The sequence below is a fragment of the Pteronotus mesoamericanus genome, unplaced genomic scaffold (assembly GCF_021234165.1).
Source record: "Pteronotus mesoamericanus isolate MK-2021 breed Mesoamerican mustached bat unplaced genomic scaffold, CSHL_Meso_final scaffold_651, whole genome shotgun sequence".
Lineage (NCBI taxonomy): Eukaryota > Metazoa > Chordata > Mammalia > Chiroptera > Mormoopidae > Pteronotus > Pteronotus mesoamericanus.
In genome coordinates, this window is record NW_026555325.1 from 23,543,371 (window position 1) to 23,561,979 (window position 18,609).

General features: G+C 34.1%; 1 pseudogene; it reads right to left on the minus strand.

The window, feature by feature from the left end:
• Nucleotides 1–5,558: 5,558 nt before the first annotated feature.
• On the minus strand, nt 5,559–6,247 carry LOC129061812 (thioredoxin domain-containing protein 9-like; annotated as a pseudogene).
• Between the last annotated feature and the right edge of the window lie 12,362 nt (nt 6,248–18,609).

Genomic DNA, 18,609 nt, shown 5'->3' on the forward strand with positions numbered 1-18,609 from the left:
GAGAATCAGAAGTTCTAAATTCTAATCCTTTCACTAATTGTGGAACTTGGGGCGAGGTCTCGGACTCCTCATATGCAAAATGCAGGAATTGAACCAGGAGACTTTCAGTCTTTTTTTGGTTACAGTCTTTTTCTGTTTAATAACTTGATATGCTGAGAGTATAGTACAGTAAAAGAAAGAAACACATTCAGATTCAAGAGATTCAGATTTTAATCTGAGTTTTGTCTCCAACTTTCTTTATGACTTTGAGCATGTACCCTCTCTCTTATTTCCTCATCTGAATAAAAAGGAAATAGAACAGATGGTGTCTAAGGACATTTCCAGCTCTAAAATTTTACAACAAAGAAAAATGTCTGTGGTACATATGCTTCTTTCCATTTGCATGTAAAACTTGATGTTTTCCTCCAAACAGCCTGAGAAGAATACCTGTATTTGTATGGCATCACCCCAGTGTACTAGAACATACACTCATCCCCCTGAGCAATAAACCTTAGTTCCCAAGGAGAAAGGCTGTCTTAAGTGCCTCTTTGCTTCACCTTTCTTCTAAGTACCTGAGGTCAGGCTCTGGAATCCAGCATAAACATTATTATTATTATCTGGCTTCATCCAAGTGACCCTTGTTGACCATGAAGCAAAGACAGTTCTACCCAAATCTAGTCTTTACCTTCTGTTTATAAATATATTACTTATGGGCAAGAGTGACTTTTTAAAAGCTAAAAAAAAAAGGCTATTTATAAAATACACTTACTTTTACATTTTTTACATGAAAATGTGCTTAATACAAAAAAATTGTTGTGTTTAGAATTTCTGGATTTTTGTTAAAATGCCATAATTATTCAAGTAAAGTGTCTTTGCTTCAAAAGGAAGTCAGAACTACAGTCACGGTGGTTTACAGAACAATTTCTGGTAGTCTTTGCTTCATTTCAGTATGTTGCCATGATTGGCTGTCAATAACTACAAATAAGGAAGTTCTCAAGTCAGGGGATTTCTCAGTGGAAGTTCCCAGTTCAACACAAGGAGAGCTCAAGGTTTTAGCAGCATTCTAGACTCTGTAACTGCCTGCGCTTTAAAGAGCAATAGTCTATGAAGGAAGACTTGTAATCTGAAGAAGAGGTAACCAAAACTTTAGTACTTCCTACTGATTCGCAGCCTAGAAAGGTGGCCGGGATGGCTTAAACTGAAGTGTTGCTGATTTGTTCTTCTCTTGCTTCTGCTGAGTGAGTAATTCATGACATGATTCAATAATGCCGTTGTATTCACTATTGTAGTTAGGAATTTGACCTTTAAAAAAATGGGGTCCCTAGCTAAGACTAAAGAAAAATTTTAAATACTGTGATTTTCGTTACATTCTTCTCAACTTTTAAGATAGAATATATTTCTCTATTTGAAATGATTTTTTAAATATAAGCCTTCTCTAATGAGTGGTTTATATAACATAATGTAAGACAAAATATATGTATTTGGCATGTTATATATAGTTTACTAGGTTGAAAAGTACACTAATACTGTATATATTCATACTTCCTTTTTGTTAGAATTTTAAAGATCAGTTCCAGCATAATCCAGTGTGTTCATTCAAACATTAACTCATTTATATTTTTCCATTTTCTAAGAGATACATGTTAATGAATATAGCTTTACAGTAAAGTATTAATCTCATAGAAAATTTTCCATTTCCTATCCTAAAACATTTAAACTTAAATAATTAGAATAATATAGTCTGAATCTATTACCAATTGGTTTTTATGTTTATAATCACAAAGGAATACTAAAGACTGTATTTTCTTAATAATAATCCTAGGAAATGATCATTCAAAATGATTAAACATCAAGAATCATCACTACTCTTGTTATATTAATAACTGCTATTTATTGAGTGTCTGCTGGAGGAAAAGAGTCACAAGATCTTCCAGCTATGAGAGAACCCATGCTTAAACATGAATTCATATCACTTCTTCCATGGCTCTCTGTTACCACTGCCCTGCCTTTTCACAACATTGAAACAGCGTTTTGGGATGTTTTAGCCAAACTGCAAAATGATGGGAGGGGGGAAGGAAAAATGACTCGGCCAAGATCACGGAGCAGCCAAATGATTCATAGAAACTTGGAAGTTGTTTCTAGTTCTCCCTTCTTCTCACTCACCCACACCACCACCTCCTCACTATCCCCAGTACCTGTGCACAGGTGCACCCATGAGCCTGCCTCTGTGCAAGGCGGGTATGGGTTGTCTATCAGGTCCAACCTGACTGAGGTTCCTGTTAGCAGCCAACTAAGGCCCTAAAGGAATGTCCAGTTATTTCTTTTAAATGCTTGTGACAATGAAGAGATAGCCAACTGGAAGATTTTTTAAAATCTGTTAAATTCCTCCAAAAAAGCTCTGGTTGGAATTTTATAAAACTATGCACTAATTTGAAGAAGATGATCATCCTTACAGTAGAGAACCTTCCTGTCTGCAAACATTCTTTCTTTCCATGTACTTAAAGCCTCAGGAAATATATAGGTTTTTGTTTGTTGTAAAATGTATTCCAATATATTTTGTTTTATTTTGTTTCTGTGGGGTAGGGATTTAAGAAACATCTTGATTTCATAGTTTTATCTTGCATCCAGCTGAATATTGATCCTTTATTTATTCTAAATTATTTTAGGTAATTTACATGTGATGCCTATATGGTAAAAATGTAATTTTGTATACTCTTTTTTTTTCTTCTCAACACATTGTCCAGAACTTCTAGAACAGGGTTTAATAATACAGGAGATAGCAGCCAACCTTGTCTTGTTCTGATCTCAGTGGGAATTTCCCTAGTGGTTAACATTAAGAATGACGTTGGCTGTTGGTTTGAGGTAAATAAACTTAGTATAAAAACCAAATAACTACCAAATATACTTCTAACTCTAGTTTACTAAAGGTGTATCAAGACTTCATGTAAAATTATATTTAATTTTTTTGTATCATTAGAGACAACTGTATAGTTTTTCTACTTTATGTAGTGCTCTGCTGTTATACAACACAGTAAACTCATTTTTTAAAAATTTCACATTATCAAAAGTCATGCCCTAGTAATAAAGATAAGTTTATAGTTATAAAGTATATTTTGTTTTTCCTCTGGTTAAAATAACGAATTGGCTGATTGAAACCAACCAAGCCAAACGTACACATTTCCTCATTTTCTCCTCGGTCCACATGCTTAGACTCTTCTCCTCTATTATTTTGGCTTCACAATTTAGCTCATGACTCAAATTAACAGAAAAGAATGAAAACAATATGACATAGCCAAGGAGCCCTATCCAGGCAGAGCAACCAGATACTCAAACAAAGCAGCTGTTCCTATGCTTTGTGCTAAATCTTCCTATTATGACAGCGCTAGTTGCAGACCACAATACAGTTACAACTTACAGTAGTATGCCAAATTTATGACCCAATTGTTTAATCTTACACCAATTTATATTAAGAAAATGTATGCTGAAAAAGAAATGTTTGTAATTTACTGAGAATTTTTGCATTCATATTCATAAGTGAAATTAATCTGTATTTTTATTTTCTGATAAAAATACCAAAAGTTTCCATGTTCTAAAAAAGTTTAAAGGGCACTATTTGCTCCTTGAGATTTTTAAAGAGCAAACTTTAACACTGTTTGTACTTAGCACCCACCTTTGGTTGTTTTGTTCATAAATGATCCTTTTTATCAAATACTTTATATATATAAGCATACATGGTATTCCCTTGTACTTTTTTAATCATTTTCATCATTATGTGGATAACTTTTTCATTACTTATTTTATCCATTTGTTTCTCTCTCTCTCTCTCTCTCTCTCTCACTCTTTTTTCCTGATTGGATATGTCAAAGAGTTAATCTCTTGGATATATCACTTTAATGGTTAGATGGTTAGCTCTTTTTTAAATGGTTTTTGCTTTTATTTTTATTAACATTTTTAATACCTTATTTTAGAATATTTTACTTTTTCTTTTCTGTTCTTGACTTGAATGATTAATTCATGTAATTTTATTCTTTCTTGTTTTGTAATGAAAATATTTAATGCTAGGAGTGTGTCTGAGTACCATTTTAACTACATCTCACAACTTTGATATGTCACTTTTACATGGTCATTATTTTATGATTTTTTAATTACAGTTTTATTTCCTCTTTGATCTAATAGTTATATAAGACAGTAAAGTTTCTTTTAGTTAATAGATTATAGTTTTAGAATAGCTTTAGAATTAGAGAAAAATTGAGCAAACACTGCAGAGTTCCCATATACCCCACCACACACAGGTTCCCCTATTATTAACATCTTATTTTATTATCTCAGTCCATAATTTACTCAGACTTCCTCAGTTTTTCCTTTTTCTCTGTTTTAAAAATATGAGGTAAAATTCACATAACTTAAAATTCTGTTGTATGCTATTTTAAGTTGAATTGTTTCCTTAATTTTATTTTTGGAATTTTCATTGATGATGCATAGAAACACGACTGACTTTTGATTGTTGATCCTGTATCCTGCAACTTTGGTAAATTCATTTATTAGCTCTAGTAGCATTCTTGTGTATTCTTTGGAATTTTCTATATACAGGATAATATCTGTAAACAGAGATATTTTCACCTATTCCTTTCTAATTTGTATGCCTTTTATAATATTTCTTCTTTAATTGCTCTGACTAGAACTTCAGGACAACATTGAACTGCAGTGCTGAATTATCCTTGTCTTGTTCTTGGTCTTGGGGGAAAACTTTCATGTGTCAGGTGTTAGCTGTGGATTTCTCATATATTCTCTTTATCATATTAAGGCAGTTCCCTTCTCTTTCTAGTTGCCTGTATCTTTTTTTAATCACTAAAAGCTGTTGGATTTTGTCAAATGTCTTTTCTGTATCAATGGAGATGATCAGATAGGGTTTTTTTTTCTTTAATCAATAGATTAAAGAAAATCTTTATTGGTTTCTCACAATGGTATATCACATTGAATGATTTTCTTATGTTTAACTACCCTTGCATTCCAGTTATAAATCATAGTTGGTCATGAAGTAAAATCCACTTAATAAGCTGTTGAATTTAGTCTACTAGTGTTTTGTGGAGAATTTTTTCTTCTTTAACTATACGGAATATTGTTTTTTAAGCAGTTCTTTAATAGTTGTGTAAATATATTCCAGAAGTGAAAAGTGTTTATAATTCATTTTCAAGTGCAGTCTCTTACACCAGCAAATGTTACATGACCTGTTGTATAAAGTAAATAATGCATGAGGATTAGTCCTGAATAATTCTCTGAGTTTCTATTTCCCATCCAGTGGATTAAAAACACAACTATGAATGGTATAAAGATGTAAAAATTTTATTATGATAAAAGCAGCCACAAAAATAAAGAATTCATATCCTACCCAGTTAGTTTAAGAACAATAGTTTTCCTCAAATTAAAAATGAGCTCCACACAGAAAATATTAAAGATGTCTTTCAATGTGATGCAACAGTGTAAAACTAGAATATCACTATCAGATGACCAATGTATCAAAATCAACAGAATTTAGAAAACACATCTAATTCCAAAGTAAGAAGAAATAAAAGGGCAATTTACAAGGAATTATAAACTACTCTGTAATCATCATCAGAATCCAAATCATGTCTCTTTTCCAGCTTTGTGAAGTTTGTTCCAAGTTTCTTTTGGCTCTGAAATGGTGGCTCCATTAAATTTCCACTGTAATTAGGAATATCAGAAAAACCAAGCCTCTTTTCTAAAGTTTCAAGTGAAGTCATCAGTATTTCTTAGGTCAGTAAATCCAATGATGTAATCTTGGGTTTTTCCATCTTTCACCAGTGTTAGTGTGGGAATGACTTTGATCCTCAGCCTTTTAAAAAAGAAGAGTGCTTTTTCCACATTCACCTTCAAAAATTTGGTCTCCAGATGTTTTTTGGACAATATCACCAAATGTCTGTCTAGCATTTTACACCTGAATGTGGACTCTGTAGAAAGGGCAGACCACTTTTTTACTCTCCTTGACTTCTTGAGAAAGTATCATCAGAAAACATGTATTCCCCATGTTCTTTTGAAAGTCATTCTCGCTTCTGCTGATGAGCTTTCCCAGATGCCTCAAGTCTCTTCTTCTTTTTTTTTTTTTGAGGTGTTACAATTCATCTTGGCCCATCTAATCCAGTTTCTGAACTTCAGCATCCAAATGTTCGTGCACTAGTTTAGTAGTAGTCTGAAGCAATTGATTCCCCAGGACTTCTGAAAACATGTCAACAGATACATTAGCTTCCATTCTTAATAGTTCAGCCCAGCTGAGCTCTTGGTGCTACAAGAAAAGTGATAGACAAGCAGCTCCAAAAGAACAGTCACTCTGGCTTCAGCCTCGCAGCAGCAGCTAGGGGCTACCAGCCCCTGTCAGCTGAGGCACCTTATGCCTCATAGCCTGCAATGCCCAAGGACGTGTTGGGGGAGAGGAATATTGTTTTTTAGTTTTCTTTTCTTGCGGTGTCTTCTCTGGCTTTAGTATAGCAATTATCCTGGATTCACACAATTAGTTAGGAAGTATTTCTGCCTCCTCTATTTTTTTTAAGAGTTTGAGAAGGATTGGTATGAATTCTTCTTTAAGCCTTTGGTAGAATTCACCAATGAAGCCAACTGGTCCTGGACTTTCCTTCTTGGGAATTTTTTGATTACTGATTCAATCTCTTTATCTGCCATAGGTCTGTTGATATTTTTTTATTTCTTCTAAATTCAGCTTGGGTAATTTGTGTGTTTCTAGGAATTTGTATATTACATTTAGGTTATCTAATTTGTTGGCCATCGCTTATTGGCCTTTTGGCTAAGATCAAATGTAATTTGTTGGCATATAATTATTCATAGTACACTCTTATAAGCCTTGTTATTTCTGTGTGGTTAGTAGTAAGGTCCACATTTTCATCACTGACTTTAGTTATTTGTTCTCTCACATTTTCCTGTAAGTCTAGCTAAAGATTTGTCAGTTTCGTCAGTCTTTTAAAATAACTGATTTTGACTTCATTGATTCTATTGTTTTTCCATTCTCTATTTCATTTATCTCTGCTCTAATCTTTATTATTTCCTTTCTTCTGCTAGATTTGCATAATTAGTTTGTTCTTTTTCTAGTTCTTTGATATGTCAAATTAGGTTATGGATTTCAGAGTTTGGTTTTTTTTTCTTAATGTAGATATTTGCTGCTATTAATTTCCCTCTGTGCACTGCTATCACTGCATCCCAAAAGTTCCAGTATGGTGTGATTTATCTCTAAATAAATCTGATTTTCCTTGTTATTTCCTTTTTGACCCATTGATTGTTCAAGAAAGTGTCATTTAATTTGCAAATATTTGTGAATTTTCCAGTTTCCTTCTTTTATTAATCTCTAGCTTCATTTCATTTTGATTGGAGAAGATATTTCATATGATTTCAATATTTTTTAATATTAACATATTGAGACTTTTTATGGCCTAATATTTATCTATCCTGGACAAGTTTTTATACCCACTTGAGAAGAATATGTATTCCACTGTTCTTGGGTAAAATGTTCTTCTATATGAGGAGAGGACCCAAAATAAATAGAATTTATTTATTAAAAATTGTATATTTATTCTTACATATTTAAACTTCAGTCACTTTCAAAGTACTCTCCATTTGACGCAATATACCTACCAAGATGTTTTCTCCACTGCTCAAAACAGGTTTTGAACTTGTCAGTTTTCATATCTTTTAGTGCTCCTGCCATTTTTTATTTTACCTCTTCCATGTGGGCAAAATGTTTCCTTTTGAGGAGTTTTTTCATCCAGGAAAACAAAAAATGTTGCTCGGGGCAAACTGGATGAGTAGGGAAGGTGAGGAACTGGAGTCATGCCTTTTTTGATCAAAAACTGCTGAACACCTAGAGCAGTTTGGCCAGGGGCATTCATAAATCACCCATCATGAAATGAGCAAATGCACTGAAAGAGTCTTCCAAAACAATTCACTGAAGCTCAATGCAGCCTGTCACAACAATGCCAGCTGGTACATTGATACAGATCAGTTCCCAGAACAGTCACCTAGCAGGGGGAAGCCTGTGCTACAAGGGGATCACCCTCCAGAAGATAATTCTGGTTTTCTTTGGGTCCCCCCCCTTTTATCTGTTAGACCTAGTTGTTTATAGTATTTCTCAAGTCCTCTATTTCCCTTTGATCTTCTATTTTTCTATCTGTTACTAAAAGTTATATAGTAACATCTCCAACTGTTACTGTAGTACTGTCTATTCCTCTCTTAAATTCTATCAATATTTGCTTGATGTATTTGGGGGCTTTTTGTTTGATGTGTTTATGTGTATAATTGTTATATCTTCTTGATAAATGTCCAGAAAAAGTCCAACCGTTGTTAACATAACAAGAATGGTTTGTGCAACATTGATGTAACCTAGCAGCCAAGGAGAGTGGACTGGAATGCACATGCATGAACAATGGCAACTTCATGGCAAGAGTCAGTAGGGGAAGTAGACACCATGTTTCCTTTTGAGGAGTTTTGAGTGACCACGTGTACTGTGTGGCCATCACATTCAAAATGATTGAGTGAATAGAATGACGAATCTGCATCAAATTTTGCATTAAGCTTGAACATTCCTCCACGGAAACTATTCAGATGATTCAGAAGGCCAAAGCTGTGCGCAACTGGTGATTGGCAGCTTCCTCACGACAATACTCCCACTCATGCATTACATCTCATGGAGAGTTTTTTGTTGAAACATCAAATTATCCAGGTGATTCAGCCTCCCTACAGCCCAGATTTTAAACTCTACAACTTCTGACTTTTCCTAACACTAAAATCACCTTTGAAAGGGAAGAGATTTCAGACATTTGATGAGACTCAGGAAAATATAACAAGGCAGCTGATGACGATTTGGACAACTGAGTGAGGTCCTAAGGTGCCTACTTTGAAGGGGACTGAGGTATCATAGTCCTACGTACAATGTTTCTTGTATCTGGTATCTTCTTCGATAAATGTCTCTATTTGTCATAGTACTTGGCTGGATACTTTCTGGACATACATGTAAAATGCTTTTCTTTGTTCTTATAACAGTTTTGGACTTAAATGCTATTTTGTCTGCTACAGAAGACTGAAGAAAGAAATTAGGGAAGATATAAACAAATGGAAGTATATACCATATTCATGGAGTGGAAGAATTAACATCATTAAAATGTCTGTACAACCCAAAGCAATCTATAGATTCAACACAATCTTTATTAAAATACCAATGACATATTTTACAGATTTCACTAATATTTCAAAAATTTATATGGAACCAAAAACAACCCCAAATAGCCTCAGCCATCTTGAAAAAGAAGAACAAAGTAGGAGGGACCACAATACCTCACATCAAGCTATACTAAAAGGCCACTGTTATCAAAACAGTCTTACTGGCATAAGAATAAACACAAAGATCAATGAAACAGAATTTTAAAAACCAGAAATAAACCCATGTCTCTATGGTCAATTAATATTTGGCAAAGGGGGCAGAAGCATAAAATGGAAGAAAAATAGTCCTTCAACAAATGGTGCTAGAAGATCTTGAATGACACAAGCAAAAAAATGAAACTAGACCACCAACTTATACCATGCACCAGAATAAACTCAAAATGGATAAAAGACTTAAACATAAGCCATGACACCATAAAAGTCCTAGAGGAAAACATAGGCAGTAAAATTTCAGATATCCCATGCAGCAATATTTTCACCAATAAATCTTCTAAGACAAGGGAAAAAAAATTAAGAATAAACAAATGGGACTACCTCAAATTAACAAGCTTCTGCACAGCTGAAGAAAACATTATCAAAATGAAAAGGGAACCAACTGTATGGGAAAATATATTTGCCAATGACACTTCAGACAAGGGTTTGATCTCCAAAATATATAAAGAATTCATATGACTCAACACCAGAAAGACAAACAATCCACTTAAAAAATGGGCAAAGGACCTGAACAGGCACTTCTCCAAGGAAGACTTACAGAGGGCCCATCGGCATGTGAAAAGATCACATCACTAACCATCAGAGAGATGCAAATTAATACCACAATGAAATACTACCTCAAGCTGATCAGAATGGCCATCATTAACAAATCAACAAACATCAAGTGGTGGTGAAAATCTGGAGAAAACGGAATCCTAGTGCATTAGGGAATGCAGACCAGTGCAACCATTGTGGAAAACAGTATGGAATTTCCTCAAAAAACTAAAAATGGAACTGCCTTTCAACCTAGTGATTCCACCGCTGGGATTATACTCTAAGAATCCTGAAACCCCAATTCAAGAGAATCTTTGCATCCCTATGTTCATAACAGCATTATCTACAATAGCCAGGTGCCAGAAACAGCCTAAGTGCCCATCAGTAAATGAATGGATCAAAAAAATGTGGAATATTTACACAATGTAATACTATGCAGCAGAAAGACAGAAGGAACACCTACCTTTTGCGACAGCATAGATGGAACTGGCGAGTATTATGCTAAGTGAAATAAGCCAGACAACAAAATGCAAATACCATAAGATCTCAACTGTAACAGGAACCTAATAAAAAAAACAAACAAATGAACAAAGTAGAACCAGAGGCATGAAAACAAGGAACACAATGACAGTGACCAGAGGGGAGGAGGGAGAGGGATAAGGAAGGAAAGAAGGGGAAGGGTCTAGTTAAAGAATAAGTATAAATGAGCCATGGACATGGACAACAGGGTGGGGATTGACTGTGGGACGTGGCGGAGGGGGCATTGGGTGGGGCAGGGGAGAGCAACAGGGGAAAATTGGGACAACTGTAATAGAAAAATTAAAAAATAATGAAAAATAAGTGAACGCTATTTTGTCTGGTATTAGTATAGCTACACTTTCTCTTTATTTGTAACTATTTACATGGAGAATTTTTTCCATATTTTACTTTTAACTTATTTGCATTATTTTAATTTAAAGTTATTCTCTTGTAAACAGCATATACTTTGATTATGTTGCATTATCCATGCTGCCAGGCTCTGCCCTTTGGTTGGAGAGATTAATCCATTTATATTTCATGAAATTATTGGTAAGAAAGACTTACTTCTGTCATTTTGCTATTTGATTTCTCTATGTTTTAAGTCATTTTTCTGTTCTTCACTCACTTCCCCATTACTGCCTTCTTTTGTGTTTAATTAACTCTTTGTTTTGTGATATTTTATTCCAATCTCATTTGCTTTTATATTTTTTTAAAGGCATTGTCTTAGTTGTTATTATGGGGATTAAATTGACAACCTAAATTTACAACAATCCAATTGGAATTAGTACTAACTGAACTTCAGTAATATACAAACTTTCTACTCCTATACAGATTGGTTCCCTACCTTATATTGTTATAATCACAAATTTCATCTTCATACATTGTGTGCTCATTAACATAGGTTTATAATTATTTTTAATCATTTGTTAATTAAATCATGTTGAAAATAAAAATAGGAGTTCAAACCAAAAATACAGTCATGCTGGATTCTATGTTTACCTATGTAGCTGTCTTTACCAGAGTTAATTATTTGATGTGGCTTTGGATTATTGTGTAGTGGCCTTTTGTGTGAGCCTAAAGGAGTCTCTTTATCATTCTCTTAGGGTAAGTCTACTAACAACAAACTCCCTTACCTTTAGTTTATCTCAGAATATCTCTATTTCTCCTTCATTTTTGGAGAACAATTTTGCCAGACAGAGAATTCTTGGTTGAGATCTATTTTTCCCAACACTTTAACTCTGTCATCCCATTGCCTTCTTTCCTCTATGATTTTAAAATAAAATTGGTTTCATTCTTACTGAGGATCCGTTGTACATAAGGCATTTTTCTCTTGCTACTTTCAAGATACTTTCACCTTTGGCTCTCAACACTTTGACTACAATGTACCTCAGTATGAATCTCTTTGTGCTTATCCTACTGTAGTTTATTGAGCTTCTTAAATGTACAGATTCAGTCTTTCATCAAACTGGGAAATTCGGGACTATTATATTTTCAAATATTTTTTTCTGTTCCTTTTCTCTCACTTCTCCTTCAGAACTTCTACAATGCATATGTTGGTTCCCTGCATGTTGTCTCACAGGTCTTTCATGGTCTTTTAACTTTTCTTTATTCTTTTTCCTTTATGCTCCTCCAACTAGGTAATTTCCATTGTCCTATCACCATATTCACTGACTCTTCTGCCTGCTCAAATCTGCTGCCAACCCCTCCAGTAAATGTTTTGTTTCACTTATAGTATTGTTCAGCTCCCAAATTTCTATTCTGTTACTTTCTGAAATTTCCCTCTCTTTTTTATCCACATTTTTTTTACTTATCATTTTCCTGATTCCCTTTGGTTCTTTGGTCATAGTTTCCTTTAGGTCTTTGGGTATATTTAAGACAATTGATTTAAAGTATTTTCCTAGTAAGTCCAATGTCTAGGTTTTCTCATTGAGAGCTTTTAAAGACATTTTAAATGATAATTATGATTACTTTTTACAATTAAAAATTAGCTGCATGTAAAACCACCTACTTAAATTATAGAAATTATCTATATTAGTTAATATTACTGAGTTCCTTATATAGGTCAGGCCATGCTTATATATCATCTCATTGTACATACACACACAAACTTTGAAGCAAGTACTATTATAATCTGCATTTGACAGAGGAACAAATTAAAGCACAGCGCTAATAAAGTCATATGTTAGTAAATAGCTATACCAACATATGAATGAGGCAATTTTAACGCAGAATTCTCACTTATTACTAGCATGAATTAGCCTCTCTCAGTATAAGAGGGTCTTTTGTGGGGGGCGTGGCGGGCAATGACCTAAGCCTTAGACTGGTGTTTGCAACTTCTTTAACATCAGTTGTAATAGCCAACCCAACTTCAAAAACACCCAAATGTACATCTTGGAATTTTATGTATGGTGCATGTCATAAAGTGGAAAGACAGAGAAACAGGAATCCATTGCTGAGTCCACAGTTCTAACCTGGAAGGGGAGTCAAATGAGGTCCTGATTAGAATCAGTCCATTTAGCTGAGCCCTCAACAGACCAAGCAAAACATAAGGGAAACATGTTTTAGAATAAGAAAACCCACATTAGCAAACACCTGAAAAAGACAGAACAGGGAACATTTGAAGTATTGAAGGAAGCCCCGAATCACCAAGAGGAAGAGGGAGGATATGAGCATAGAGAAGTAAGAAGAAGCCTCATACCATGCTTAAAGTTTAGATTTTATCCTAAGGGTAATAGGAAACCAATGAATGATTTTAGGTAATACAGGAACATAATAACATTTAGAATTTGACAAGAGTAAAAGTCAGGAGAATATTGAGAATGCAGTTACAGTAAATACGGATTGATGGCTTGGACAAGGGTGGCAGGAGAGACACAGTGGCAATGTGGCCAGAGTGTGGTAACAGGGACACAGCCTGTATGCATGCAAGAAATGGTGCAGAGGATTACTCACCTGAGTACTTACTGGGTGATTGATTAAATGTTGGGAACATTTTAAGAAGTAAGAGTTTCATGTCTTTCTTCTGTGAACAATGTTTCCTTTCTTCTCCTATGTATATGAAAAAAAGAACATAAATATTTTATGTACTTATTTACCTTTACATATAAAAAAGCTAAAATTATGTATGTTCAATTATCATAGTGAGAATGAGATCCTATTTATCATTTCTTTATTTCCATATATAAAAGATAAGAAATGAGTATATTAGAAATTTTTACTTCCTGACACCTCTCTTTCACCACTTGAGTTTTTGTTGCTATAATCAGGAAGTTTAGAACATGTTATTATTAAATTATTTATTTACATTTATATCTTATGTCTTAAAATTCTTTTTAATATTCTCATTATATTTGCAACAAGTTTTAACCTAATCCAATATTTAAATTATTTCAAATATTTAAAAATATTCTTTTATATCACAATTTCACCTTTGGTTTTTATTTTTGATTCCATTCTTGACCACTGGAAGTATAACTTCAGTTACTTCAGGAAGTATAACTTCAGTTACTTCAGTTACTTCAGTTATTTCTGAACCTTGAGGTATCTAAGAGTGTCTTTGCTTTCCTTTCAACTCTATGAATGATAACAGAGGCAGGTATAGATTTTGTAATGAAACTTTTCCCAAACAACTGTAAATGTTATTCTATTCAGTTTCTTAAGTTTAATGATGAAGATAAGATGACTTTTATGTACTTTTCTTCCTTTGCAAGTAATTTATTTCTTTTCTGCTTAAATTCTTCTTGAATAGTTTTCCATACTTTTGATACAGTCTTCCTTCACCCTCTTAACGCCTGGACTGTGGCCTTTCCAATGTGTTTTCACAGTACACTTACCCCGATTGTAATATTGTAATAGCTCATTGTGCAGTAATCGCCTGCTTCTTATATGTGGGTTAACCAAAAGAGACATCAAGTTATTTAAGGTAGGAATGTGTCTTGATCTTCTTTGTATCCCTAACTTTTAGCACATATCGAGTACTCAAAAAATTTGCTGAATAAAGGAATAAATTGACAAATCATTAATATCAAATTTTTTATCAGGGTAGGTTAAAGTGGCTAGTCTCTTTATGTTTCATATGTAATTTAATCCTTTTCATCTCTGCTTTGGACCAAAATACTACTTCAGATACCTTTCGATGTATCTTAGGTTGCTATTTCCATTCCATTTATTCTGATCTTTTCTGAAAAAAATGGAGCACTATCTTTTTACTATTTCATGTAATGATTTTCATCTATTTGTTTTTTCCCTTCACATTTCAAGAAAGTTTTTTAAGTTTTTGCTCTAATCATTAATTTAATAACCTGCAGTATTGATTCCATCCTTGATTATATCTAAATGGTATTTTAATTTTGCAATTGTATATGTTACGTCCTTATAACCTTAACTTATTCAATTTTGTTTTTATTTCTCCCTGTCTCTTAACTAGATCTCTCTTTATCTTGGTTTAATATCTTATATAAGTCTAATATCGTATATTTAATCTCCTATTTCATAGAAAATGCAAAGCAGATTCTTTCCATTTACTTACACTTCTGGTACACCATTTTCCAAAGTGTTCACTTTCTCTGCCTTTTGAAGATCCTGTCATCATTTATGCAACATAATCTTTTAAAAAGGGATACTTCATTTTGAATTTACTCATTCTAAGCCTCAGGTATCCTTTACTAACCCAATGTATGGATTTTCCTTGATTCTTATCTTTCTCTGCCTGATTTCTCTCAGCTTCTCAGTACTTGAGAAGCTGATCTTGACTCAGATCTTGAGCTCAGAGACAAGTATACATGCACAGTTCACAGCTAAATTGTTGACCTGAAACTGACACTTAAAAATTTTGTTACGACGGGTATCAGCTAGCAGTGAGATCCCTTGCCTTTATTGCTTAGTTATTTTACTATGAAGAGATGAATTCCTGGTTAATCACAAAAAATCATTGATCTTTTCCTTAGTAGGAACCATACATGAAAAATTAAATTCCCAGTGAGGGTCACACACACAATTCCATCTGCCCAGCTGCTTTCATTATTGGCTTCACATATTCTTAAAAACAGAACATCATATCTCTCCACTCCCATTGGAATCATGTTGGCATAATCCAAACCATAGCTCTGAAATGAATAATAGAGAGAAGTACTAATGGGGCATATTAGGGCAAGGAGGTGCAAAATACCACTTGTAGATAACACATAGTCGTGGGGTTACTGTCGATTCATTCATAGGTCCCATGAGGCAAGTACATTTCTTACCGTGCAGGCCAGTAGGTTTGGTCACCTTCAAGTAAGAAAGTTCATGTGCATTTCAGCACCACAGTTCTTTCAAATGGTGAAAAACCCTGTCAAATTTTGTCACTAAGATGCTTGTCAGCAGGGTTACAGCTACTCTTTTGATGCCTCTTGTGACTTAGGAACAGGCACCCCTCTAGAGATGATTCAAGCCCAAGGGGGCAAGAGAGCACATCTGTCAGCCGGGCACCCTAAACAGGGTACAGACTGCTCAGCCACACACGCTGAGCCTGGTCATCAATCCTGCCTTTCAATATTATTATGAGTTCTCATGTTTTTCTGATTTTTCATTTAGTTTAGGGAGTCTGAGACACAAATAGCTATTCCAGATGTCATCTTAAATCAGAAGTCAACCAGATGCTATTAATAGTGATATTTCACATCAAAGATTTGAGTGAGATCATTGATGCTTACCTGACATTCCAAGTTGTAGTATTCATATTGGCAGCTTTCCTTGTCCCTAGATTTATATTCAGAACTCTCAATAAAATATTAAGCAGTTTTGAAAAGAGCTCCTAAAATATTTTTAATGAGCCTGCAATTCTCATTTTCATCCCACCCTACCCCACAGCGCCACTTGCTAACCTAAGATATGTAATAATATGAGTAAAGAAAAGTTGGAGTAAAATTATATCATTTGTTTAAAAGATTATTTCTCAAATAAATGTCTCAACTCAATTCCTAACCTTAATAAAATATACTGTTTGTTAATTCTAAAAAATTCTTGATCATTATAGAAAAAGAAAAATATTTTACACTGTTTTAGGACAGAACTCACCCACCTACCCCAGCATTCATGTTTTACATATTCAAGAACTATGCAGCCGCTTCTTTTCATAATTATATCATAGGGGTGTAAAGAGAAAACAAATGTATTTCAGAAATGTATATGTTTAATTTTCTTCCTTAGTCAAAATTTTTAGCACTTCCATATTTAAAAATGTTTGTGCATTCATTTTTAGATTCTAAGTGTATTATTATTATTATTTCTAGTACTTCAATTAGAAATCATCAAGCAGCTCCTTTAATTTTCTCCAATCAGTGCTGGATAAGTGGACTTCAATAAAATTAAAAAATTCTGCTCTGCATAAGATACTGTTAAGAGAATGATAAAACAAGCCACAGTCTGGAGAAAATATTTGCAAAAGATACATCTAATTATCCAAAATACACAAAGAACTCTTAAAATTCAACAGGAAGAAAACACAGGCAACCCAATTTAAAAATGGGCCAAAAACCTGAACAGATACCTCATTAAAGAAGATATACAGATGGCCAATAACCATATAAAAAGATGTGCTACATCATATGCTGTCAATGAAATGAAAAGGGAAAAAAAGAAAAAAAGAAAAAGAAAAAACGATGAGAAAACACTATGTGTCTATTAGAATGGCAAAAATCTGGAACATTGTCACCAAATACTGACAAGCATGTGGAGCAACAGAAACTCTCACTCATTACTTGTGGGAATCCTAAATTGTATAATGATTTTGGGAAACAGTTTGGCAGCTTCTTAAAAAACTAAAGGTATTCTTACCATACAATTCCAACAGTCATTCTCCTTGGGGTTTACCCAAAAGGAGTTGAAAACTTATGTCTGCACAATAACCTGCACACTGATATTTATACCAGATTTATTCACAATTGCCAAAACTGGGAAGCAAGCAAGATTTCCTCTAGTTAGTAAGTAGATAAAATACACTGTGGTACATCCATACAGTGAAATATTATTCCATGCTAAAAAGAAATAAGCTACCTATCCATGAAAAAAAAACATGGAAGAAACTCAAATGCATATTACTAAATGAAAGAAACCAATCTGAAAGGCTACATATTGTATAATTGTAACTATGTGACATTGGAGAAAAGGTAAAACTACCCAGACAGCAAAAAAAATTCAGTGGTTGCCAAGGACTGAGAGGAGAAGGGAGGGACAGGTGGAGCACAGAGGATTTTTAGGGCAGTGAAACTATTTTAGTATAGTATTGTATGATACTAGAATGATGGGCATATATCACAATACATCTGTCCAAACCCATAGAATGTATGTATGTACAACACAGAGTGAACCTCAATGTGAACTATGGATTTTGAATGATAATGGTATGTCAAAATAGGTTTGTCATTTGTGACAAATGTACTAGTAGCCTGGTGGGAAACATTGCTAATAGAAGAGGCTTGTGCATGTGTAGGTATAGGGAGTATACAGAGAATCTCTATTTCCTCCTCAATTTTGCTATGAACCTAAAACTGCTCTAAAAAATTTATTTTTAAAAAGTTTTGTATTATCACATTTAACTCAATTACTTATTCAAGAAAGCTGTTCAACTGGTCACAATGTTATCTACAAGAAGTGTGTGTTTGTTTAAAAAATAAGTTTTTAAAACCCTGTTTTGGCTTTGACCTTTAAAAGTAAGCCCAATATTTTAAAATGCACTGCAACTGTTAAGTTTTTAAATCCTTGGACTTGCCAGCTTAAGAAAAGCAGTGCAAGCATCCATGGTGCAAGCGTATAGGGAGAAGTTGAGGTAGTCAGCACCTGATCCTCCTGCTCTAACAGAGAAAAGAATCTATCACAGGAGGAGCAAGATGTTGGACTCCCCTGAGGAGACAGCAGCTTCTAAGTTATATGGACCGTATGACCAGAAAATAGGGGAGCTCAAGTACTCCAAAGCTAAGCTTAAAACTTTCAGGATGAAGGTAAAAATCATGGACCTATGCCCTGTTCAAGCATGGCTTGGCCAAGATCAATAAGACAGGAGAGTTTGTGACTTAAAAAATGTTGTCAAGTCTATGGAGATAAAGTTACGCTCTGGAGCAGGCTCTGCCTCACAAAAATACTGAGTAG